The sequence below is a fragment of the Xenia sp. Carnegie-2017 genome, unplaced genomic scaffold (genome assembly GCF_021976095.1).
Source record: "Xenia sp. Carnegie-2017 unplaced genomic scaffold, XeniaSp_v1 HiC_scaffold_3, whole genome shotgun sequence".
Classification (NCBI taxonomy): Eukaryota; Metazoa; Cnidaria; class Anthozoa; order Malacalcyonacea; family Xeniidae; genus Xenia; species Xenia sp. Carnegie-2017.
The window spans coordinates 1,562,378-1,590,147 of record NW_025813493.1 but is presented as its reverse complement, the minus strand read 5'-3'; the positions used below and the strand labels follow the sequence as shown (position 1 = coordinate 1,590,147).

At 33.0% G+C, this 27,770-nt stretch overlaps 1 pseudogene; it reads right to left on the bottom strand.

The window, feature by feature from the left end:
• Positions 1–1,221: 1,221 nt before the first annotated feature.
• LOC124454807 lies at positions 1,222–18,921 on the bottom strand (annotated as a pseudogene).
• Between the last annotated feature and the right edge of the window lie 8,849 nt (positions 18,922–27,770).

Here is a 27,770-nt window from a genome sequence, read left to right as displayed (position 1 = left end):
TCTGTCTCATTATTTAAGCACTGCTACAGAACTTTTCTCAGGAGGGGAGCAGTGCCCTCCTCCCAAACTATTCATTAAAAAAGAGAAATTACCATAAAAGGGAATGTTTACTAATAGTCTATTTGGAAAATAAAACATACATATCTATAGTGCAGGGAGTAGACTTTAAAAGCAATCACGTAGGAATCTTTTGTAATTTTTCTTTTATTAGTTTACTAAGTTCGCGATTAGACGACCGGCGTTGCTAAATATAAAATTGGTGACTACTTGACAACATTTGCAGACATCGGCACCTATAATTACTAAAATGTCACACCGACACTCCCCACCCCACCCCACCCCCAATTATATATTCCGACGCCCCTGCTTTGTTGTCGAAGTCATGATGTGTGATGAACACATAATGCAAAAAGCTCTGGTTATGTAGTATCCATTCATGTAGTTTCCATTAAGTATGCAATATAGCCAAGCGACAGTTCCAATGTCTTACTTCCTAAGGGATACAGATTAACATAATAAAGCTGCTTAATGCATTGGTAATGAGCACGAGCTGTTTAATTTCGCAATTACGCTGTTAAGCGCTATTTAGGACATTACTGCTGACATTTGTTTACGTTAATATTACTCTATGACAAACACCAACAACTCCGCCATATACAAGAAGTTTGTGATATTAATCTCGTACATATTGTTCACACCCATTGCTTGCTAACAAGAAATTTCTTTATGATATAAATCTCATATATATCGTTGACACCCACTGCTAGTATATAATTATAATAAAAGAGTAGCAGAGATTCAATCAACAGTTGATGATCATTCCTTCAATCCAATTTTTAAAAGTTGATCAAAAACGCATGAGTAAAATAACAAAAAAGTTGATGCGAGAATTGAAAATATACATACATTTGTTAGAGGTCAATAACTCTGTAAATTGTTTTCAGCACAGTAAAAATTCATCAAAGATATAGAGCACTTTTAAAAAACTAAAACCTATATAATTCAAAATGTAGCAAATAAGAGACTGCTGCCGCTGTTTTTCCTTCTTCAAGGGGGTAAAAAGGAACTTTGTAATTAAATTCAAAGAACACATCATTCAAAAGCTCATGGTAACTTGTTTAGTAATTTCAGTTATGCAAAAAAGCAAGCTGAAGTTGGGTTGCCTTTTTGCGACACGGTTTCAATAAATATTATACCAAATCCATATAAAAAAACCACGAATAACGACTGTTGAGATTTATTTCTTTTTAAAGACTAAACAACCAACTTTACAACAAAATCTATAAAGTTCACAACAGATGTACTCATTATCGTCATGAAATCATTACTTTATTAAGAGTTTCCTGATGGTTTTATTTTCATTTCAGTGAATTTCAAAGAATGCGAAAATCCTTTCCAGTCTTTCCAAACAACACCTTTGTACCAAGATGCAGAAGGTAGATAATCGCCATGATAATAATACCCATTTAGGTTGGAGTCATAACAATAATAATACCACCAAGCACCTTTAGCATTTACAGCGCAGTTTCCTCCGCCATCTGTATCATTATCTGAATCAATTGTCGTAAGCGACTTGTTTTTATGGGCGGATAATGAGTTCCCAGCAGTTCCTAAATGGTGATATTTGTATTCAAGAGAAACACATTTAACAGTGGAACTTTTACTATGCATTATATTTGGTCACTACATGCTTGTGTACTATTAATGTTTAATCAATACACAATTAACAAACATATTTACAATAAAAAGATTCTTGAAAAGCGCTAATATGCCCTGAAAAAATGATTGGTTAAAACAACCATATGATTGGTTACAGTAGCCATAAAAATATTAGTTGAAGTGGTTAAATGCATCTGAAGTAACCAATTTTAATGGTTATTTTAACCAATCAGTTTTTACAGTGTGTGTGCCATCACTTAGTTCTTTAATTATGTAGAAAATATTAAATACTGCTGTGTTTTTTCTATATAACATTATGTTCAGGCCCTTACTCATAATTTGTTGCACACAAAGGTGAAACTGAATTTGCAATTTATTTTAATAAGTAACTTAGTCCTTATCCTTGAATGATCTCTCTAGTATTGTCTGTCCAGAATTGTTTTTTCAGTTTGTAAATTAGTTGTTACCGACATTTTCAAAACTGTAATCACACGTCAAAATATTTTTGGTTTACAAACATACCAGTTGTATGTTATAAGTTGAAACAAAATATTTTTTTTTATGACAAATATGTAACAAAAAAGTAGAATCGGCTCACGCAAATTCCAAGCATCCAAATCGTTTTAATTTAATGCTAATATTATTTTTATCCTATTAACCCTTTTAATTTTGTGGTGTTATTGTTCATATTTGCCTAATGACCTACCAGAATATTTTCCAAGTCTCAACTGATATTTTTTATTTTCATTCTCTACAGAAAATTAATCATATTCAGCATATCTTTTATTTCCTGACGTGTCTCCAAGATCAACACGAAGTTTGTTTCGCTTTGCTGATGTTAGTCGGTATATTTTATCCAATCCGAGCCAGATTCAGAAGTAAGATTGCCAAATCCTTGTTTATAGTGTTTCCAACCTCGATAGAAGTTTACACTTCCATCTTGACGTCTTTGAAATACAGTCCAACCTCCACCAGATGACTTCATATCACAGAAAACCTTAAAGTAACCCTTACCATCTGGATTAAGTTGATAAACTCCGTTCTTTTTTTCACCTTTTTTGTAAAGATCTGCACAGTCGTTTCCTTGCGTTTTCTTTGATTTATTTGAAATTTTTGTTCCGTTTTTTTCTTTTCCTGTGAGTTTCGTATATTCTTTTTAAAGCGTTGTCAATCGTTTTTCAAGAGTTCTTAACATGTTTTGTGTTTTCGCTAATTGTGCTTCGAGTGTTTTCATTTGTATAGAAAGCTTAATCATTTGAACTTCGAGCTTCTTTATTTGTTTTCGCAAGGTTTGTTGATTTTGGATTGGAGTTTTAACTTAAATGTTTGAAATTGTTTGTTTTGTGCGGCAAGTTTTTTGTGATATGTTTGAAGTCTAGCTATTTGTGCTTTTATGGATGCAATTTGTGTCTTCAAAGTTACATTTCTTGGTTCAGGTTTTAAGGTGCGTTTCATGTCGAGGCTGACTGTTCAGAAGTCGTCTTTTGTACGATCTTCTTTTGTATTAGTCAACATCACTCTACGGAAATAGTTAAACGATATGAGACAAAACAGTCAACTGACATATTAAAGCATGATATTAAGTGGCCCTCTACATGGTAGGCTCTGTAGGCTGAAGTTTACTGACCCGGGCATTTGAGAAGTCCATAGTTTCTAGACATAAATAGTTTTTAGCTTTTGCTATTCCGGACTAGAGTTAAATACTCCTAATTTGAAAACCGCACAATCTACTGTTGAAATTCACTATGCTTAGAAAACATGAAGTGTTAGCTTTCCCCAATTTGAAGTTTAAATTCATTCCTTAATGTTGATACTATGAGTTGCAAAGACAAGCTGGGAAATACAAAGGGTAAGGGCTATAGGAGCGTAAGGAATGCAAATGTCATCATGAGATTGAACTTAGTGGGAAGAATACATATCCGATTTAAATTTCAACAAATTTGTTTTATCCGGCATGCTTTGTAATTAGTAATCCGCCACTGATGATAACACTTATTACAATGTGTCACTTGCTTACTGACCATTATCCAGCATAATGTTCTTGTGATCTTTAATCACAGCCAGAAGTCTCAAAATTTTTAAACAATTTCTAATATTAATACGTAACGTAACAAAGAGGTTAAATTCATAGAATTGGGCCAATTCATCATCTTCCACCTTTTAAATTCCGTTTATCAAAAAAAAATTCTGTTTGAATTTGTTTGAAAAATGCTTATGGTGATTAAGAAATAATCAATCATAATTATAAAATTGTAAAAGCCTCAAAATAGTACGAAAATAAACCTTTTTGTAAATTTCAACTTTCAAAAGTGGCGTAGTACAGAAATTTGGGAGCTCATACTCATATAAGCATACTAGAATCCGTATAACATGATTTCAAATGATCTTAGAACACGATATGAATAAGTTTCCTCTCATGCAGTTACAGAGATTGCTACGACATTGCAGGAGACAGTTTTTAAAATATAGCTACGAAGAAGCAGATTACGAACAATAAAGCAGCCATTCAATTCATCTCTTTTGATCCATAGATGACATACTTTCTAACATAGAAACATCTAATAACGGCATATTTAATGCAAAATACTAAAACTGCCCATTGCTACTATTTTAGCAGCGTTCAACCTTTTTGCTATAAAGCACTGTCCTATTAAATCATGCTCGCGCCAAAAATGCAAAAGGTTTCACACCTCACACGATTTAGCTTTAAAAAGATTACGACTTACCCATGAATAATAGCAAAAAGACAAGCTATTACAATCATCGCACAAGTAAAGTTCGCCATCTTGTGATAAGTCTCACTTGTATAGCTTTGAAGCGTGTGTGAAGAAAAAAGCAAAGCTCTATTTATATATTTGTGTTAATTGTGGTTCAATAACAACTTGTTATAAAATTTGATTTCATGTTGACTATTCATAATTATTTTATCGACTTGCTTGTAGCTACAGCACTTGAAATTAATTAAAGTTTTAATTGTATGTTTGTGCTATTGCACAAACAAAATATTAAAGAAGGCTTTGCTTAAAACATTTCATTTTGAAGTTTCCAACGTACCTTTTTGAACACTTATTCTGACAATAGTATCGAAATCAAAAAGCAAAATAGCATCCTTAATTGTGTTTACATAAGTTGGGAATTCAGCCAGAAATAGCAAACATAAAGACATGGAAATGCGTGGTCCTTCTGCAAATATGTAATGTGCAAATTCACGATAAAAATTTACATATATAGTTAAAGCTTTAATAACATATTGGGATAGGCAGGCTTACGTGTTCAAGCCAGGCAATATTATCTAACATATCACGATTTAATGAGTGAGTTAGGCTCCAACACATGTTTATATTTTAGTTATGACCAAATAGACATGTTCTTAAATGGCTCGCCAAAGAAAATTTACTGACTGAGCAGGTTTTCTTTTAGTAATTTCCAAGATGTATTTAGCATAACTTAATAATTCACTGGCTATAATTATTTAGAAACAGCTCTATACGCTTGGTATTGATGGGAAGTATTTGAATACATCTCGTACGTAAAATCATAATGATTGTTTTTCTTAGAGATCACACATAAAACCAGTATTTAGTAAACAATCATTTATCACTCACGTTAGATGTATAATCATATTCCCGAGTTCAAGGACAAGAAAAATTTCACAAACTACATAATCTTGTCAAACTACTCGTTAGCTACATTAAGCCCCATAACTACTGACTCAATGTCATACAGACTTCTACCCTCTCGATCAGTGCAAAAAGCCAAGTTTTTACCTCATAGAAACAGCTACGTATTTGAAACGCCGCACATGCAGAAAATGACACTCAAGAAACATTAAACTCTAAAGTTTATCTTCCTCGTCCTACGGTGAATAGTATAGATTGCCTCACATTTCAGTTAATATCTTTCTCTGTTAGCCTTACATTTCACTGTCAAATCTGGACGACCATACAACAGAGCAAAACTCAGTCAGCTTGAACTATATCGAAGTGCATGGAAGCAAAGAGTCAAAGAGACTTAGGTTGTCGAAACGTCAGTCAACCACAACAAAAACAGTTCTTCTCAGGACTATACCAACCTGGACGAGGTTTACATTTACAAACATGAAACCGTATCATGCCATGAAGAATAAAATATAATAATTTAAATATAAAATCTCTTTAAAGAAGGCAGCTAACAGCATGGTAAAACTCATAAAGCTGCAGTTATTTTGAGCATGATTTGATAACATCAGCTTCATTTAGATAAACATGTTAAAAACTGACATTTCCTCCATTTCATTGATTGAAACAATAGATTTTTATTACTTCATGAAATTAACACAATTTTTTTGCATACTTGCTCATAAACAAACATATATTTACATGACGTGTTGTGAGATATATAGATCATTGTCATGAAATTATAAATATTTATGAAAGGTCTTCATGGTTTGATTTTCATTTCACTGGTTTTCAAGTTATAAAAACGATACCAAACAAGATTTTTACGATTTAGGTCGCAGTAAGCACATATATTATACCACCAAGCACCTTTATCAGAAGTAGCGCAACTTCCCCAACTAGCTTTATCATTATCTGAATCTTTGGTTGAAAACTCTCATGTTGGATGATAATGGCATTCCAAAGTTCCTTAGTGAAATAGTTCTATAGTTTCTGGTGATTTGTAATTTAAAACGTACAAGACACTGTTTAGATCATTCTGTCATGGTCTTACAATAAACTTTATACGCAAATATCCCATGCATTTTTAATGATGAATTTATATTATGTTAAGAGTATTTGCTAAACAGTTTTCGTGTTGGCTTGATTCAAACACACACACAGGAATAAAGAGTAAAGAAAGCATTGTGAGTTATTTATACACCGCTTTTTACCAAAGAAAATTCACAAGTCTTTAGACATGGTGATCCAACATTTTCAAAAAAGAAGTTGTCATATGAAGTAACAATGAATCATCTTTCATTCCAGCATATGTTTAAAATTAACGCACAGCAATTTAAATTTCCGTCTTTATAATGCCTGATTCAAGCACTCGCATTGGACCATTCAGAGCAAGCATTATACATTTGTTATTTTATAACTTTTTGCTGCAGGCTTACATTTCCTTTTGCATGCTTTGGTACAGAAAACATCTTTTTTCATATCAATAAAAAATTACAAGTCTGCTCTTTGCATGCTTATAATTTTTCGGATTGCACATAGAAAAAAAACAAAGGTAAGCGAGGTGTTTAGGTCTGTTTTAAATGTCGTGCATTTATTAATGAGCTTAAATGATTCAAAACAACAAACACATAGATGATTAATTTTCTTGCATTTTCTTTAGTTTTAAATGCGTTTCGGCGCATGTAAAATGTAACATTTGTCGGCCTTAGAAATACGAGCTGTGCTTGTAGATATCTTTCTGAGGAATAAACATTGTTTTTAAAGTTACTGATTATCATGCTCTTCAAAATGATCTTGCTAATGCATTGTATATTGCAAAATGTAAAGTCCAATGCATGGTATATTGTCTTTCTTGCGGTTGACATTTCAGACGATACATTTCTTTAACCTTAGGAATTGTTCATATAAGATTGGCCAGCCCGCATAAGCCGTGCTAGCTAGTTTGTCGGGCCAATTTGTATTCGCATTCATAAGAGGCGGGATGGCCCGGCTGAAATGTTGTATTTAATTTCTGCCAACAAATATTGTATTTTGTGGGAAAATTAAATTGTATTTGGACTCAAACATTCAACAATCTGAGTGCTACCAGTGAGTTCCACCGATTATTGTAGTGGTATGACATGAATATTTCAAACTTATTTTTAATTACACATTGTTGTTTTAAAAATTTTGCCATATTTAAGTAACCAAATAAGACAAGAGCATGCGCAGTCTCATCGCTTCCAGCCCAGTTCAGCCGGGTTGGCCCAATGGATGCAGTTATATGAGCTCAAAGCAGGAAGCGAGATTCAAGCCCTTCTAATGATCTCCAAGCCGGTCTGGCCTGCTCTCATATGAACGCAATTCAAAAATAGTAAACTAATATATATGAGATCTCGGTAAAGCTAATGAAGCCTGGCATAAGCGGACAAGTACGTCTCCCATATGAACTGGTCCTAAGATACAATCTGTCAACGAAGTTTGCTATCACAAACACTCATTTCCAATATTTTCTTACCTGTGTATTTTCCTGATACTTAATTGATACTTAGAATGTTCATCCTTACAACAAAATCGTCATATTCAGCGTATTTTTAGTGCCTGACGTGTCTTACTTTCAGGATCAATCGAAGTTTATTTTCCTTGCAGATGTTAGTCGATGTATCTTCCAATCCAAGCCAGAATTCAGATGTAAGATTACCAGCCACGTTTATACTCCGCCCAACCCAGATAAAAGTCTGTATTTCCATTTTTTATATGTCTTTGAATTACAGTCCAACCACCAATTGATGACGTCTTTCAAGTGTCACAGAAGACTCCAGTATCCTTACTATCAGGATCAATTTGAAAAACTCCGCTAGTTTTTTCACCTTTTCTGTACAAATCTGTGCAGTCTTTTCCTAGTAATACAGTTCAAAATTAAGACAACCTTTTTAAAGAAAATCTTGTTTTTTTACATTGCTAAATGTTTGTCCTGTGTATAATACAAAACGTTATTCTTATTCAGTTCATTCTTATACCTGTGATTTTTATTTTGATGAAGAAGCAATTTCTTTCTTCTTGTTTGGTACACATAGATTTGATAAAGTCCATTTTCCTGTAAAGCCTTGTTTCTCTATATTTTGGTTATTGTTCTGTTGCTAATTTGGCAGTTTATCTCAAGATCTTTGCATCAAATAAGAAATTGAGCCAACACATTGTTCCTGTTGATGACATTTCAAGGAACATTCAATGTCATTGTGAACAGCATGAGTTGAAATGATATCTTTGTGATAAAATCTCACCTTTAAAACAAAGAACAAACAGGATCAACTACAAAAGGTGTAAATAATGCACTAAAAATAAAAGTCCATTTTTTATAGTCAATACATGCATAAAAAAAGATAAATTTTAAAATGAAACAAGACAGGAGCAAAAAGGAGCACAGATTACTTCGTTTATCAAAAATAACCAACATCATTCATGTTCAAACGAAAGCGAAAACACATTTCTGTACATATATTACATAGACTGGGTGATAACACAATGGCAGCTGTGACATTGCCCTAAATTTGCCACACTGTGTTTTGCACATAAACAATTATCAGAGAAGTTTTTAGGTGGTTGTCACGACAACAACTACAAACAAAAACTTGCAAAAGAAAATTAATTTGTTCATAACTGCAATCCAGAAGACTTTTGTTGCTGCTGTTTATCTATGAATGTGAATATTCTTTCAATGTCTAGCGTCTAGAATTTGAAAACCAAACACATGTATGAAATAAAGAAGACGAATTATGCAGCTAATTCTCTATTCAATCAATTGAATGCCGAATTAAAAGAGTTATTTTAGATGTTATACTAAGCTGTATCTATTTTGTACTTTGGAAAACATTTAAAGAAACCAAATTAAGACGATATCACGGACGTCTCATATAAATTAAATGCATTATTTTTTCATATTATATCACATGGAAAGTGTCCCTTTTGTTATTTAGTGTGTTTTGATTGGCGCTGAAAAATGTTTGCTGGTCCATTATTTTTCCGTTACTCTAGCTGTCAAAGCTAGATAGAAAGCTTTGTTTTAGATCAAATAATGCCTTCAAATAAACTAACTAATCTCGTCTGGTCGGTGTTTACCGATAAATATTGAACCTCTGGCTTTTAGTAGATAACCTCGCCGTACGGGCTCGGTCTTTATCTATAACGCCTTTGCCTGATTTATCTCGTTATAGAGTCGAAAGACCTCGAGCTTCATTAAAGGTTTAGCAAAAAATAGAACACGCTCGCGTTAAGTTAATTATTGACAAGAACGGAATATTAAAATATAACTGTAAAAACTATAAAAGCTAAGCAACGACAAATGCACGTACGCGTTTCAAAACATATACGAGTTTTTTTACAACCACAAAACCATGTACGATGTTGTTATCTTTTATACTGTAACATACCATTGTCTTTTATCTTCATAAAAACACTTTGTGAACTTTGACATGCATTATTTGATGCTTTGCAAAAAGCAACTAAAAGAAAAACTACAGAAACCCGCATCAACATCTTGCATAAAAGAGAGAAAATACTTTATGTTTGAAAAACGTTTTTGAGAACATTTATATAGCGAACGTCATAAAGAATAATGTATATTTTGTACATGCAGCTGTGTTTGATTTACCTAAATTCCATAAAAAAGCACTTTCCGATATTTTGGTAAAGTTTTAAGGCTTTAAAACGATTTATATTCAATTCCTAAAGGCGTAAGCTTGTAGAAACACTTTTGCTGGTTGACAATTGATAAATTGGATAAATTGGTGTATTAGTGAACATTACCTTAGAACATTGTTCACACTAATAAACCAAAACTCGGTATTTCTACAAGTGGATTGCTTTGTTGATTTGAGAGACCACTAGGTAAAATTTTCTTGATACAATATTTGTCGTGTTATCGCTTTGATGCATCCAAAATTTACATTCAGAAACTCTGCAACGTTATCCTTTTTCTAAACAGCTGGCTAAAACTAGCATGAAAGCAGGGGCGAAACTAGAACTTTATAGGGGAGGAGGGGAAGTGAATTTATATATCTAGACAACACAGACGTCTCATGTAAATTAAATACATTAATTTCTTTTATTATATGGCTGGTATCATTTCCAGTAAACTAGCGTGCCTTCATTAGCTCAAAATCTGTTTTGTAGGTCCATTTTTGCAAAGAAACGTAAACAAATTTCGTAAAGCAAATATTTATAAAACGCAAAAGTTAAGCAAAAACAATGTATGGAACTGAGTCGAGCTAGAAGTCTCGAGTCTTACCTTGTTTTATTATTCTTATCAATGACACAATTACATGTATTTTTACTAACGATCAAACGTAAAGAATTGGCACAAAACAGCGAGAGAGCAACAATGCTAGATAGAACGCTTCGTTTTAGATTAGAAAAACATATATGAAAAAATACTAACTTCGCTTGTTCAGTTTTTGCTAATATATTTTGCCAGAACGGTATAAAATAGAAATGAGAAAGCTTTATTGCAATTAAACAACTACAAATGTAACTGCAGGTACGCGTTTTAAAACATACTAGTTTTTACATCCTCCAAAACATTTATTTTATCTTTTACTCTAGCTTACCGTTGTTTTTATCTTCATAAAACACTTTGTGAACTTTGACAAGCATTATTCGATGCATTGCAGATAGCAACTAAAAGAAAACTACAGAAACGCGCATCAACATCTTGCATAAAAGAAAGAAAACACTTTATGTTTGAAAACGTTTTGAGAACATTTATATAGCCACCGTCATAAAGAATAATGTATATTTTGTACATGCAGCTGTGTTTGATTTACCTAAATTGCATAAAAGCACTTTCCGATATTTTGGGAAAGTTTTAAGGCGATAAAAGCGATTTATATTCAATTTCTAAAGGCGTAAGCTTGTAGAAATATTTTGCTGGTTGACAATTGATAAATTGATAAATTGGTGTATTAGTGAATATTACCTTAAAACATTGTTCACACTAATTATATCCTATGTGATAGACAATGCATTGACTTAAACTACTATTAATCATTAAGTACTCATGTGTCTGTTTCACATATCGTGGTTAATAATTGATTGCTAAAACCACCAGGTCTGTATTAATTAAAACGTAAAACTTTGCAAAATCATTTATAAATAGTAACTGTTAAAGACATCTTAGACGATGTTGTTGTCTTTGTACTGTAACATACCATTGTCTTTGTCTTCATAAACCACTTTGTACGCTTTGACAAGCATTATGTGATGCATTGCAAAAGCAACTAAAAGAAAAACTACAGAAACGCGCATCAATATCTTGCATAAAAAAAAAGTAAACACTTTGTGTTTGACAAACTTTTTTGACAACATTTATATAACCACCATCATGAAGAATAAATTATATTTTGTACATGCACAGCTGCAGGTAAACTATTCTTAGATTACATAATAAAGCACTTTAGGATATTTTAGGCAATCTAGCTGTAAGGCCGTAAGAGCTGATTTTTCTTTAAATCCAAGAGGCTTAAACTTGTAGAAATATTTCTTTCTTCATGATAATTGATAAATTGATGTATTGGTGAACATTATCATAAAACATTGTTCACACTAATTATATCCTATGTAATAGACAACGCATTAAGTTAAAACTACTAAGCTATTAATCATTAAGTACTAAATATGTTCGTTTCACATATCGTGGTTAATAATTGATTGTTAAAACCACCAGGTCTGTATTAATTAAAAACGTAAAAATCTTTGCAAACTCATTTATCAAATAAAGTAACAGTTTAAAGACGTCCTGTTTTGTTTTTGAGCTAAAATTAATTTTCGCTAAAGTCCTGCCATAATGGGTTTTAATTACGATATCTAGCCATAATATTTGGTAATAATGCCCGAAAAATGTTTTATTGTCAAAGAGAATGAAATTAAAGCTTTTGGGGTACAAGAAAGTGCTATTTTTATTATAAATGTTATTTTAATACACAAGTTTAATGATAAGTTCTTTTAAAAACATCAATTTCAAAGTAAGACGTATGAAAGTGCACAGAACAAGGACAGCTTAAGTAATATATCACTAAAAAGGCAAAAGCATTTTCAAAGAAAATAAATTCATTTTTCTTAGAGTTTCATGACCTTGTATGATCAATTATCAAGATCCAAAATAATAGATCTGTGATTGCTTTATCATTCTACCATCGCTTAAATATTTTTGCTGTTGCAAACATGTTGGTTTGAGCTTGTTTACCATTTAGGTCTATGTTAAAAATTTGTGAGATGTTATTTTTTTGGAAAAGGTATAATAAGAGTGTTTTTCAAAAATGCAGGCATAGTATTTAAAACAAGTTTTGAACAATACAGCAGAGATAATGGAACAATAAAGGATTCCCCATAGACTGAAGTCAGGTAAATAGCAAATCAGAAGCATATAATTCTTTACTCAATTATTAAGAAGTATAATTTTTTATTCCTTTGCCATAAACAGGCTTTTGCAGCCTTCAATTGATCAATAATTTGACAAAAATAATAAAGAAAGTTCAAGATTCAAGTTTATTACACCACCGACTATTGTTTTGTATTGATTTCATTTCCGACAACTTAATTATCATTATATATTATTGTGATGATACTAATTTCATGGAAGTTTTGTATTGTCGAAACAGAAATACTTAGAAATTCTTTTAAATCTATTCCATGATCTTCAAAACTGAACAAAAGCTAAATATATAGTAACATAGTTTAAATGCTTAAATATACTGCACATAAAGTCAAGTGGATTTGTTTTTTATCTTTCACATAACAAACAGAAGGAGAAGCAGAAGAGACGAAGTAGATTCTACACACGAGATAAAAACCTGAATTAAGAAAAGGATTCCAAATCTTGAAAATTTTGAACTTATGAAAGGAAAGAGCAAATATCACTTAAGGGACTTAATCAATGGCGTATAGCATTTACACAAAGTCTATCTACAACCTACTTAACTAAAAAACTGCAGAAAAAGGTTTTAATAATAAAAATAACAATTTAGTCTTTCGTTTTTACGCATAAAAAAACTTATACAGAGTAAACAGCATTATATGTTGATTATGCAATAAGCAAGGAACTGCACGCAGATCTGGGCACTAGACCCCCTACGGTTAGTACGCAGTATTAGATAATAGGCTACAGTGAGGTGCCTGTCATAAGCGAAGTACGTTTGCAGAGTAAACAGCATTATATACTATTTTGTTTTGTTTTGATAGGTGCAGACGTGTGGTGGTCAGCAACATTTCATTTTGAAGTTTCCAACGTACCTTATTAAACATTGGTTCTGACAATGGTATCGAATTCAAAAAAACAAAGTACCATTTTTAGTTGTGTTTACATAAGTTGGGAATTCAGCCGGAAATAGCAAACATAAAGACATGGGATTGCATGGTCCTTCTGCAAACATGTAATGTGTAAATTCACGATGAAAATTGACATGTTTAGTTGAAGCTTTAATTACATATTGGGATAGGCAGGCTTACGTATTCAAGCCAGACAAGATTATCTAACATATCACGATTTAATGAGTGAGTTAGGCTCCAACATATGCTTGGTATTTGGATACATCTCGTACGTAAAATCATAATGATTGTTTTTTCAGAGATCATGCATAAAACATGTATTTAGTAAACACTCATTTATGACTCACGTTAGATGTATAATCATATGCCCGAGTTCAAGGACAAAAATTTCACAAACTGCATAATCTTGTCAAACTGCTCGTTAGCTACATTCAGCCTCATGACTACTGACTCAATGTCATTAAGACTTCTGCCCTCTCGATCACTACAAGGAGCCAAGTTTTTGCCTCATAGAAACAGCTACGTATTCGAAACGCCGTACATACAGAAAATGATACTCAAACAACTTTAAAATCTAGAGTTTATCTTCCTCATCCTACGGTGAAAGAGTTTACTTGCTCCACATTTCAATCAATATCTTTCACTGTTAGCTTTTCATTTCACTATCAAATCTGGACGACTATACTACAGAGCTTAATCTCAGTCAGCTTGAACTGTAACCGTGCATGGAAGCAAAGTTCATGAAATAACGAGCAAAAATATGCATTTTAGGTAGTTGAATACCAAACCATTGTTATGGCAACCTTATTTTTTATAGACTACATAGTTAAAAAAAATTTTCGCTAAACCAACTCTAGAGAATTATTGAACAATGTAGCTCGCCCCTTAATGATGGCTAGTGCCCACAATTGCATGAATGTCATCTTTTTGTATTTGACAACCAACATGGCGGCTATAAAGTAACATGAAAACCACCTTATAATGTAATTATTTCGAAATAAAACTGTTGTGTGAGCCACAGACTTGCAGACAGCAAGTCAGGGCACGAATGGAAAAGATATTGTTGAAATATCTTAATTAATAAGTGGCAGTTGTACATCAACAATTGCTAGTAGAAAACTTTACTATAGACTCAACATTTCAAATGAAAGAGGTTTGAACAAAAACTGCTTTTCTGAACATTGCTATTCTGCTCAAAGTATTTGATAGAGCTAGTCTTTTAATATCTAGAAAATATTTTGAGGGTATTGTTCCGTTAATCATATTCTAATCTAATTTGATGAGCCTATTTAAATTATCTAACATCTTTAAGAGATAGGCAGGAAAAGGATTTGCATTTGTTATACATCCCTCTTCAGTTATTAATTAAATCTTTCAATGGTTAAATATATAATTTCACAAACACTGTAGTCTTGTTTCTGAACTAAAAAAGGATTGAAATAGCACAAACTGAATGAGAAGAGTATTAATAAAGGCTTATGATTAGAGAATAGCGTAATTTTTTAACACAAATGGGAAAACAGGATCTTTATACATTAAAGATTATTTTATGAATTTTATATATTTAATATAACTTTTTTGTTGACTGGAGCTCCTCAAGTAAAATGGACATTTTTGAAAGACGATCTGAGCTTCACCTTGATTGACCATTATCTCTATTCTATGGAAGGAGTAGCCAGGTTGTTGCAATTAAGATATTTCGTCTTAATCCATATCCAAATCAAATGGTATTAAAACAATGCTTTATAGTAGGACTATTAGTCAAAGATGGTCTAAGCACTGGAAAATCTGTACCCTAGCTGCCTTTAGTGTCAAAGAAACAAATTTGTTCCAATATTTTTACATCAAAGGCTGCAGGAAGTCAAATGCCTTTAAATAATCTTTTCCACATTATTGGTTTATTTTGTTATTTTTCATGATGTTTTCATAACAGTAAGAAAGTTTTTTTGTTCTTTAAAGAAGCATCGACTTTTTTCATGTATTTCTGAGAAACACTTATAATGTGTTGATTCAACAAGAAAATCGTTTTCCTTTGCACAAAAGAAAGCCTTTAATTTCATGTCAGTTTTTATGGGTAGCTAACATGTGCTAGTGCTGTAAGTTATACAGGAAAAATCAGGCATATTCCATTCTTTTATCTTCTATAAAATATAATGGACCATCATTAAGAGGTAAGCCCAATAATTATATATTCAAAGCGATCATTTTTAAATAAATTTGTAGCATGAAAGTTTTTTATTGAAGACGTTTCTTTGTTGAGACATTACAAGACATCTTCAACAGTCTTAGATACAACTTAAATGAAAATCTAATTAAAAAATTTCATACTTGCATTAAATTACAAGATAGAATTAACAGGAATAATGTTTAATTTGACACATATGAAATAAGGAAAGATATGCGTACATGAACTAACATGATCAGTGTATATGTAGCAAACCCGCAAGTTTCTTCTTGCTATGTAAACATTTGTTCATAATACTGTGAATTTTAATAAAACGAATGATGCTGATGATAAAAATTACGTATCATGAATAAATTGAGGGTTATTAGGCTACTGCCCATAAAGGAATAAAATTGAAAAATCATGAAATAAAATTTTGATGTGATGTGACCAAAAGGAGCTTTTATCTCTCTAATATAAGGATGAAGTTTTGTGTTAATTTTAAATCACCAAATACTTTAGGTAGCGCGTAATGTATTTTAATTGGACGATATTGAAATGAAAAGATTTTCCAAAGATTACAATCATTAAATTTTGTATCGTCCGGTTTACTTTTGTGATTAAATCTAGGATGAAAACAAATTAACGGATTTTTCTTTACAGGCATTTAAATGCGTTACATATATAATCATTGCAAATTTTTCTTAGTATTTCCCTTTAAAAATCAGCATTGATAATTTTGCTCCCGAGTCTAACGTTTTATTTATCAGCTTCTTTGGTGTACTTGAAGAAACATCTAGTTTTTTTTTAATAGGTCTGCAGAAATTAAGAAACGTGAGCTGCATTGGGCTTAAAGATAGATAGGTAAGCCATTATCTCTTGAAAATTAGATAATTAGAACAGCTTTTAATGAGGAAGGTGAGAAACTACATGGTAATAACTACATGGTCAGATTTTAAGGTCAAACAGAGCAACAATTTCCGGAAATTTAGTAAAATTGATACTTAGTAAAGAAGGAGGTTTTAAAAAGTATAAAGTTTAGGGGAGTAGAAAGTTTAGCAAAAAAAAAAGGAGGTTAACTAAGGCAGGAGATTTTGTAAAGAGAAGGAGGTTCAGTAAGGGAAGAGGTTTTATATAGAGTAGGAGGTTAATTAAGCAAGGGCGCTAAATAAAGAATAAAACATATTGTGCAAGATATAAGATTTTCATTCATTATGACTTGCATCTAACGGTACAAAGAAGCCAATAAAGCAAATACTAATTTCCAGACGATCCTCTTTGCAAATTTTTAATTTAAGTTGAAGCAGATATCAATCCTTTGTTTTTCTAATTTGTTTATTTTGAAAAAACACAACGTGCTATATAAGCGCGTAAGTCTTGTTAAATCTGAGAAACCATATCATGCCATGAAGAATAAAATATAATAATTAAAAAGAAATATCTCTTTAAAGAAGGCAGCTAACAACATGGTAAAACTCAAAAAACTGAAGTTATTTTGAGTGTGATTTGATGACATCAGTTTCATTTAGATAAACATGTTAAAAACTCACATTTCCTCCATTTCATTGATTGAAACAATATTTTTTTATTACTTCATGAAATTAACACAATTTTTTTGCATATTTGCTCATAAACAAACATTTTTATATGACGTATTGAGAGATATATTGATCATTGTCATGAAATTATAAATATTTATGCAAAGTCATCATGGTTTGATTTTCATTTCACTGGTTTTCACGTTACCAAAACCAGACCAAGCAAGATTTTACTTCATTTAGGTTGGAATGATAACAACCATTATACCACCAAGCACCTGTGTAGGAAGTAGCGCAACTTTCACTAGTTTTATCATTATCTGAATCTTTGGTTGAAAACTTCATATTATTGTGATAGGATAATTTATCCCCAGCAGTTCCTGAAAAGTAGAAATAGTTCCAGAGTTTTCTGGTGATTTGTATTTTAAAAAAGGTTAAAAACCACTTAAAGCTGGGCTGAATACTTGCACAATTTGTATTCGCATTCATATGAGGCGCGCTGGCCAGGTTGAAAATGTTATATTTAATTTCTGCCAACAAACATTGTATTTTGTGAATTAAATTGTGTTTAGACTCAGACATTCAACATTCTGATTGCTACCAGTGAGTTCCACCGACTATTGTAGTGGTATAACATGAAATTTTCAAACTTATTTTCAATTGCACATTTTTGTTTTAAATTTTTGCCATATTTAAATAACCAAATGAAACAAGAGCATGCACAATCTCATCTCTTCCAGCCCAGTTTAGCCGGGCTGGCCAGATTGATGCAGTTATATGAGCCTGTTAGAACCTCGCCTCCTTCAAGTGGATCTCGCCCAGCCGGTTTGGCCCGCTCTTCATATGAACGCAATTTCAAAAAAATTGTAAAATAATATACGAGGCGAGATCTCGGCAAAGCTACCTAGCCTATTTACGGGCTGGCCTGTCTCATATGAACTGGCCCTAGGTTACAATCTGTCAACGCAATTTGCTATCACAAACACTCATTTTCCAAATTTTCTTACCTGTGTATTTTCCAATAATTTTAATTGATACTTAGAATTTCCATCCTTTACAACAAAATCTTCATATTCAGCGTATTTTAGTGCCTGACGTGTTAATCTAGATCAATTCGAAGTTTGTTTTTTTGCAGATGTTAGTCGATGTATCTTGTCCAATCCAAGCCAGAATTCGATTTAAGATTACCAAAGCTACGTCTATACCTGCCCAACCCAGATAAAAGTCTGTATTTCCATTTTTTATATGTCTTTGAATTACAGTCCAACCACCACCAGATGACGCGTCACAGAAGACTTTAAAGTATCCGTTACCATCAGGATCAATTTCGTATATTCCATTGTGTCTTATACTTTTTCTGTAAAGATCTGCGCAGTCTTTTCCTGATGGTTATAAAAATATTGACTAACACAAAGAAATTAATTGAAAGATATTGTTTTTATTGAACAAATATTACTTCTTACTTGAATCTATAAGTGTCTTTTCTTTTTTTAAAATCATTCTTACCTTTTTCCGAGATATTTGTAAGTTTTTCATTTTCCATATAAAGTGTTTTCATTTGTTTTTCAAGACTTTTCAACTCCGTTTGTAATGTTGCCATTTGTGCATCAAGTTTTTTCATTTGTGACGACAGATCAATCATTTTCAATTCGACTTCCTTAAATTTTTGTTGTAATTTCAATAGTGTATATGTTTGTACTTCTGTCCTATTGATTTTGTGTTGAATAATTAACTTAAATGTTTGTAGATGTTTTTTCTCCGTCTGTAGATTTTTGTGATATGTTTGTAGTGTTTTTATTTGTCCGTCTATTATTGCAATTTGTGATTTCAAAGTTGCATTGTTTCGATCGGATTTCAAGGTGCGTTTCATGTCATGGCTGAAGTTTGAGTAGAAATCTTTTAAATCATCTTCCTTTTCGTTTGTTAATCTCACTCTGCAAAAGTAAGGACAGTAAAGTGAGTCATGGAAAAGTTTTCAGATGAAATATTTCATATTGTAAACAAGGAATTGAAGCAGACTTATATCAAGTACATACATGACATAGCTGACAACTTGCTAAAAATGTGTAATGCATATAAAAGTCTTACTCCTCTCATACACAATTTAAACAAGAAAAACTTGGCTTGAGCTGATTTGAAAAATTCTTAGTTTACGGTATCGTAACTTGCAAAGCTTTGATCATGTTTGTATACTGCCCCAGCACTGAATATTAACTACAACTCGACAACTTGTGCAAAAAGATTATTCAAATTTAAAAAGAAATACGCCTTAGAGGCGTTTCTAATATAGTCTTCATAGCGTTTAATGATCACATTAAACATTTCCAAGTTCTTTTTTACACTAAACCATAGCTTACCCTTGAATATTAACAACGATGAAGGTAATCGCCACCAATGCACAAATAAAGCTCACCATCTTGTCTTGTCTCAAATGTCTTACAAGTAAACTCTTTAGGTTGAGATGAGGATTGAAGCTCTTTATATATTTGTGTGTCCAGCATGAATAAATTGTGAGGATAAGAAGCCTTTACAAAGTTACACACACTAATTTGTTTCAGGAGATAATTGAACTGCTTTAGATAGTTTAAATATGTTGAACAGTTTGCACACATAGCCACAAACTGGACATTGTTTTAATTTTAAAGTCGAAATCACTCAACATGGAAGAAGTTCACAAAAGTGACTCAAAACTTAAAACTCGGTAGTTTTGAAGAATTTAAAACATAACATGTACTCTTTAATTAACAGGCCTTTATTTATCGTAAAACAAAAACACTAGTTGACTAATATAGAATTAATGAATAAAGACTTATTGTGATATTGTGGTAACAAGCTGTTAATTAATTTGTACTTGATTGATAAATTGCTTGCGATGTTATAGAGTTTTAAAAAAACAGTTTAAAAAGAATAAAGCGTTGTAATAATAGATAGCACAAGGCATTGGAACGAGCACTGTGTTTTTCTAAAAAATGACCGATATTATATAAAATTTCCATATAAATGCTCTTCGTGACGCCACCCTATAAGGGAGCGACATCCAAAAGAAGGCTTGCATCGATATAAAGACTGTTAATTAAAAATTGAGGCAACAAAAAGCGTTTGACAGTATCCTTTGACAATTCTATTTTCATCGTTTGAAAAGGATCCAGCGAAACGTGTGTTAAAAAGTACGTATGATGTATGTTGTCGATGTTAGGAAATAACAATGTTTTGGATAGTGCTTGACATTGGTTGTTGTAGGGTCGTCTTGTTTGAAAATTTTACATTAGCTACTTTCTTTTTGGAGAAACACGTTTTAAATGCACTTGTTAAACTGATTGGAGACTTAGCAGCGTGGAGCGCCGTATACGTCAGAGGAAATTACTTTTTACGTCATATCATCAAAAAAATTTGAACTTGCTGTTTACAAAGTTAAAGTTTTGTTCAATGTTTATGTTACACAGCATGGCATTTAAAAACAGTAAAATAACACGCACAATTTTGTTTTCTCTATAATTTTGAAAGTGATGTAGAAGGCAATCCAAACAATATCATTCGTAATAAATTAAATGGTTTGAACCCGAGAGTATCGTTACATGTTTGTAGATATAGATCGTCCAGGTTAGTAGAGTCCTGAGAAGGACTATTGTTGTTGATGTTAACTGACGTTTTGACAACCTTATAGCGTTGAGCCATTTCAGGTTTTAGCCTGAATAGTCGGCTAATGAATATCAAGAAGGTTACCAGTCAAATGAGAATGGGAATTTGAGTATGTTGATCATCAGCATTAACCAAGCCTCAACAGTTGATGACGAACCATGGCGTGCCATTCTTCAATAATGAGTTAAAAATAAGACTAACGTTGACAGATGTTTTGTAATTATAGAGATGCAAGGTTCGACCAGCGCCCACTGTCAAAATAAATTATAAACGAAATCGATCAAGCTATACGTAGGTATGTTTGTTTGAATAAAGGAAATCGTAAAAATAATTCGACGTCTGCCGTAAGAAAAACCGGCTACCACTTTCACATGTGCACGACTGACAAGTTTTTTTTGCAATAATAAGTTTTGAACCATTACAAAAGTTTCGTCAAAATAAAACTTTGATTATATATATTTGTTATGACTGAATATGTAAGAGCACCTAGATCCAATCAGACGTTAATATGCATGTTCTCTTTTACATAGTAGCCATACAAACATACCTAGCTTCATTGCATTCAAGACTTACTTCAATACAATTAACTCGTGTAACGCTCATGAAACACTTATTTCCAAGAGAAAAACAATTTGTAATTATGGAAAGTGTAAGTTATACACATAATCTAAATATCAGTTATATACTGGGTGCTTAGAACTTCAAGTGTATGTATATAAGAACCTGTTCATATGAGCCGGGCTGGCCCGCTTTACCGAGCTAGCCTGGGAGTAGCAAGATCTCACCTCTTTTAGTATTTACATATAATTTCAATTTTGATTCATATGAGAGACGAACTGGCCCGTTTTGCCTGGATTTTGCTTAAACGAGGCGGGATCTTGTCATAAACGGGCTCATGTAAATGCACCAGGCGGGCTAGACCGGCATGCCGAATTAAACATCGTACCAGTGCGCATGCTCATAAAATTCAATGCGATGCATACAAGGCAAGCAAAAGAACAACTTTCGGTGGACAATCGATCAATGCATGTAACACACTGAGTTTCTTCAGCTTATAAAGTAACATCAACATTGGAGATTTGACTTTCAGTTGCGTGGGTAAATAATTATTACTTTTATTTTGTCACAGCTCCGCCTCATGTGAATCAATAATAAACTGGCTCCGTCAAAGTCGGCCAGCCAGGCTCATGAGCATGCCCTAAACTAATAATAATCATTATTTATTGACATCACAATTCTTTTTGAGTTAAAGACATCGGTCATACTTTGTCAGAGGTAAAATTACTCAACAAACGTACCTTTAACTTCATCGATCAGATGTCTTTATTTTAATAACAGTCGGCGATATGACGACAGTATAGAAACAAACAATACCTAATTTTATACAACTTTTGTAGCGCATATCTTAATACGCATGTAATACTAAGAGTGGGCACTCAGTTATCGGTGCACTTTCTGACCAATAGGTGCGCTGAGTTGACCAGCCGCATCCAGTAATTTAATTAAATATACAGCACAAAGTTACACTCTGCAAGTAATACTGTTTCTTTGTATAGACCAATTGCACTCTACGTCATTCATATCCTAGCAATCGCTGCAAAGGCGCATCGGGTGACAAGCATCAGCACTTTGGATAGGCTGACAGCACATGCACATGTTTTGAATATAAAATTTAAATTTTATGAAAACCTATAAAGCCAAGAAAGGCTTGCTTTCTGGCTACGCTAACTCATTTGTTTCTGCAGACTATGAAGAACTCTTGTCGGTAGCCAATCTTGCAGCATTTATAATTATAGGATTTTTCAACTTTAGATATATTATCAGAAAAGAAGAGGCAGAGGATGTTCCACCAATCCTTGACAGTGAAATTGAGCACACAATGAAAAGTATGAAGAACAACAAAGCACCAGGGGAAGATCAGGTTGTGATTGAAATGCTAAAAGCGGGAGGAGAAGTGGTCAGATCGAAGCTGAGGACGCTCTTCAATAGAGTGATGACTGAAGAAATAGTGCCAAATGGGTGGAAAAATGCCATCATCACACTCATATTTAAGAAGGGAGACAAGAAAACCTCGCAAACTACAGACCAATCAGCTTACTCTCTCAAGTCTACAAACTCTTCATGAAGATCTTGAAAATAGATAAACAACACCCTTTAGTGACCACTCAACCCCAGAAAAGCTAAGCCTACAGAAGAGGTTCATTCCACCATCGACCATCTGCAGTCAGTTGTGCAAATACTGAGAAAAACCAATGAGTATAAAATACCTATCCACATGGCATTTGTAGACTATGAAAGCCTTTGACTCCATCCAGCATAAGGCTGTCTTTGAGGCGCTCAAAACAGTACAGCGTGCCAGGAAAAAGTACATCAACATCTTAAAAGAACATATAATGAAGCACAGCTAAGATTCGAACTGAATCAACTACGAAAATCAAGATCATGAAGGGAGTGAGGCAAGGAGACACCTGTCGACAGTGATGTTTACAGCAGCGCTAGCTAGGAAATATTCAGTAGAATGGAAGGAAGGGAATTAACATCAATGGAGAGAGGATGAACAACCTGAGATTTGCAGATGATATCATCTTATTTGCTGAAAAGGAAGAACACCTCAGCAAACTTTTGAACGATCTGAACGAAGAAGGGAGGAAAGATGGAATGAAAATGAACAAAAGAAGACAAAGATCATGTACAATGAAATAGCAAAGAAAAGGAGAAGAAAAAGGAATATCGATTGATGGAGAACGGCTGGAAGAGGTTGAAGAGTACAAGTATTTGGGAAGAACACAACACCAGGAAATGAGATGGCGAGAGAAATAGATGAGAGAATAACATCAGCTTGGAAGAGATTTGGACAGCACAGCATGTTCATGAGAGATCAAAGAATGCCCATGTGTCTCCAAAAGGAAGATCATGGACACTGTCATAATACCAGCAATGACTTATGGAGAGAGACGTGCACTTACCAACCATCAAAGAGAGAAACTGGCAATCACCCAGCAAGTATGGAAAGATCAATGCTCGGTGTCATGAGGAGAGATAAGATCCGGAATGAAGACCTGAGAGCAAGAACAAAAGTGAAGGATGTCAATGAGAAAGCATAAAGCCAAAGGAAAGTGGGTGACATCTAGCCTGAATGAAAAATCATGAATGGGCAAAGAAAACAACTGAATGGACCCCGTGGGACAAGAAAAGAGGCAAGGGAAGACCAAAAAGGAGATGGAGAGATGACATCGAGCAGAGAGCGGGCAGCATGTGGACCCAGAGAGCCCAAGACCGTAAAGAGTGGAGAAAGATGTGGAGGCCATCCGCCAGCAATGGCGTGACAGGCTGATGATGATGATGATGATGTCGTTTTCAAATGCATTGAATTTATACAATAGGTTTGGCCTTCAATCTAATATTTTGTCAGTGTCAAGTTGACAACAAATCTAAAGTTACAGCTATCTAAATAACTCTTCAATGATTAATACTTGGTTATTAAGTATGAATGATTTCAACAAAAAACCGCCATAAACTACTTTAAATGTAATATATATGTTAATTTGGATATGTACGATAAACACATATCATAAAATTCCAAAGCTCTAGTGACATACTTTAATGTTGACAGCAGAGAACTTCGACTCCAAGAGAGCACTCAAGTGAACGCAAAAACATTTTTATACGCAACCTGATCTGCAACGAAAAAGTCGCGGATACGAAAATATCCGTATACGTGTCGACGGGGAATAATATACACGGGTGAAAAGAGTAAGATGTGAAAATGATACGCCTATTAGTTATACAAAAATTATATACGTGTAGATGACAAAAATACGTATGGACGCGTGAGATAGGCGTCTATGAATACATAGAAACAGAGACTTGTGAATTCAGCGTCCACTTCGTTCAAACACAATCAACACTTTATCATTCAAACTTTCGTGAGATTGTACTTTGAGATCATATTAAAGCACCACATATATTGCTCTTTTGAACCAGTATAATACGATCGGGGTGTTCCGATTGTGGTTGTGTTTAGGGGTTCTACATTCTTGAATTGCAACCAACCTCCAGCGACTTATCACACAATGTGGCTCACCCAAAACGGCTAGTGCCCACAATAGCACTAGTAAAATTCTTTTAAACGTGTAACTGTGTAAGCATTAGTAATGTGAAAACTTATCTCATGCCCAAGAAGACGAAAACAGTCACATTACAAACTCATAAAGCGGCAGTCGTTTTGTGTCTGATTTGATTACATCAGTTTCATTTAGATAAACATGCTAGAAACTCATATTTCATCAACATCATTGATTGAAACAATATTTTCTATTATTTCATGAAATGATTGCAGTTTTCTTGACTTCTAGCTATAACAATTTTTGCACATTTTCTCGTAGCAAACAACGAGTGTAAATGTTTAAAACATATTACATGACGTATTGGCATTGATATTGATTATTGTCATGAAATCATAAATATTTATAAAAATTCTTCATGGTTTGATTTTCATTTCACTGGTTTTCACGTTATTAAAACCAAGCCAATACATATTTTTACCATTTAGGTTGCTATAATAACAATTTTTATACCACCAAGCACCTTGCCAGTAAGCAGCGCAGTTTCCTTCATCATCGCAATCTTTTGTTGAAAACGCCGTGTCTTTATGATAGCTCAATGCATCCTAACATTTCCTGAAAAGTAGTAACGGCTCATGAGCTCTGTCGTGATCTGTATTTTAAAGTACACATGAACACATTTTGGTCTAATTATTCTGATAGATCTTAAAAAGGTTATTTAGAAAATTCTAAATTTCATTTTGGCTATTTAAATTTCGGTGTTTCGATGGCCTGATTTAAACACATGACTCGACCGAAAAGAGAACTCATTGAATTTATGTTATGTATTAAATTTCTTACTCCAGGCTTACAATTTTACATGCTTTACAAGGAAAAATCTTTTCATCTCACGGAAATTTACAAATATAACGTTCCTTTTTGTGCTGTCATGCTTGCACCATTCCCTTCCTTGGTATATAAAGACAAAACAAAAGAAATTGTACGTAAAAGGGCTTAAATACGAGCTGTACTTGTAGATAATATTCAGACAATCGTTCATCTTTCGCAGGAAATTAAATTTTTCTTTTAAAAATAATCTTGACAATGTATGGTGAATTTTTTAGCTGTAAAGGTGGTATCTTTGTTGTGATTGACATTCTTTACGATTACTAGCAACGGAAACTTAAATATTTCTTACCCCTTTGCAGGTGCCAAGGTCTTTATGCAAAAGCAAACTTTGATTTAAATAATTTAAAAGCCTAAAGCAGTGTTTCAACAAGACAAAAATACTTTTTTAATAATGTATCACTGTTTGTTAAGCTCTATTATGAGTTTAAAAGTAAAGAAATACACAAAAATGCATTTTTCCAGTGTATGATCCAGTGTAATGATATGATCCAGTGTAATGAAACTTTATAAGATTATTCAACAATGCAATGACATTAATGAAGAATGATCTTATGAGTAACAAAACATTTATAAGATCATATTCAATTACAACTACATGAAAATCATGTTAAAACCACGAGAAGTTAAACTTGAATCCTAACTTCATTAGTATTTTCTCTGATAGCATAATTTTTAATTTTGTAAATATGCATTAAAGATGACCTTTAAGCGAAAATCTAAAAGGTAAGAATTCTAAAATTTGTCACTTGATTCAAATTTGTACTATCACTACTATGGTGTGGCATATGGGTGAAACATGTTTTACTGTTGGTTGACAATATTGGTGATTAATAAAGCAGGGACGGTTTTCATATTAGAATTTATAATTTTTATTGCCTGTTATGTTATATTTTTTAGATGTTGATCGTTCAGCTTTGTGTAGTCCTGAAAAGAATTCTTGGTGTTGGTGTGTTACTTGACTCTGATGATCAAAGGATGTCAAAATGTCAATCATTAACAACACCAACAGTCATTTTCAGGACTGCTCTAACCTTGAAAATCTACATCTACAAGCATTTAGCTTTACTCATGTTTTATTTTTCACCATCATCTCTTGTAGGAAAGGGAGAAAAAATGTTAATTATACTGATATGAGCTTCAATTGTGAAAGTGATGGTAATGTATTGTACATACAGTGATATCATAGCTACGTAGCTATTAATGAAAACTATAATTGCTCTGTTTTACAGTAAAGTATGTGGTTATACACTCTGGTTTACATAGGTAGGAGAAGGGTACATTTTATATTGGATCAGTTTACATGTACCTACATAGACACTGTTCAAAAAAATACTGATGCAACAAGTGTGAATGTAGGCCCCACAATTATTTACTGACTGCATGATTGATCTGGTGCACTATTAAACATTTTACATTATTTTATTGTGAAAAAGTTGAGATTATGAATTTGGTAGATATGCAATAAATATCCATACTTTACTTCCTTTTCAATGTCATGCCTGCATGTTCTATAGATTTCTCTTGTTTTAAATTGCTAAGTTTTTGTATTTATGACTTCATGATATGTTTCAGATGATTTTGAAGTTGATTTTGAACCACAAACAAAGAAGGCGAAGCATAAAGAGAAGGAAATGAACAAAGAAAAGAAAGGTGAGAGAAGGTGTGACCCAAAAATAGATTTTCAATTTTGGCTAAAGGGCATCATGCTGTTTTACACAGATATTATAGTAGATCTCTAATCCTTTATAAGCCTTTGTTTTGCCTTGTGTAATCCAATGTACACACTAATTTCTTCAATGTGTGATACAACAACGTCATGAGTTTTTTTTCTATTGTAAGGCCTTCCGTTCGTGAAAAG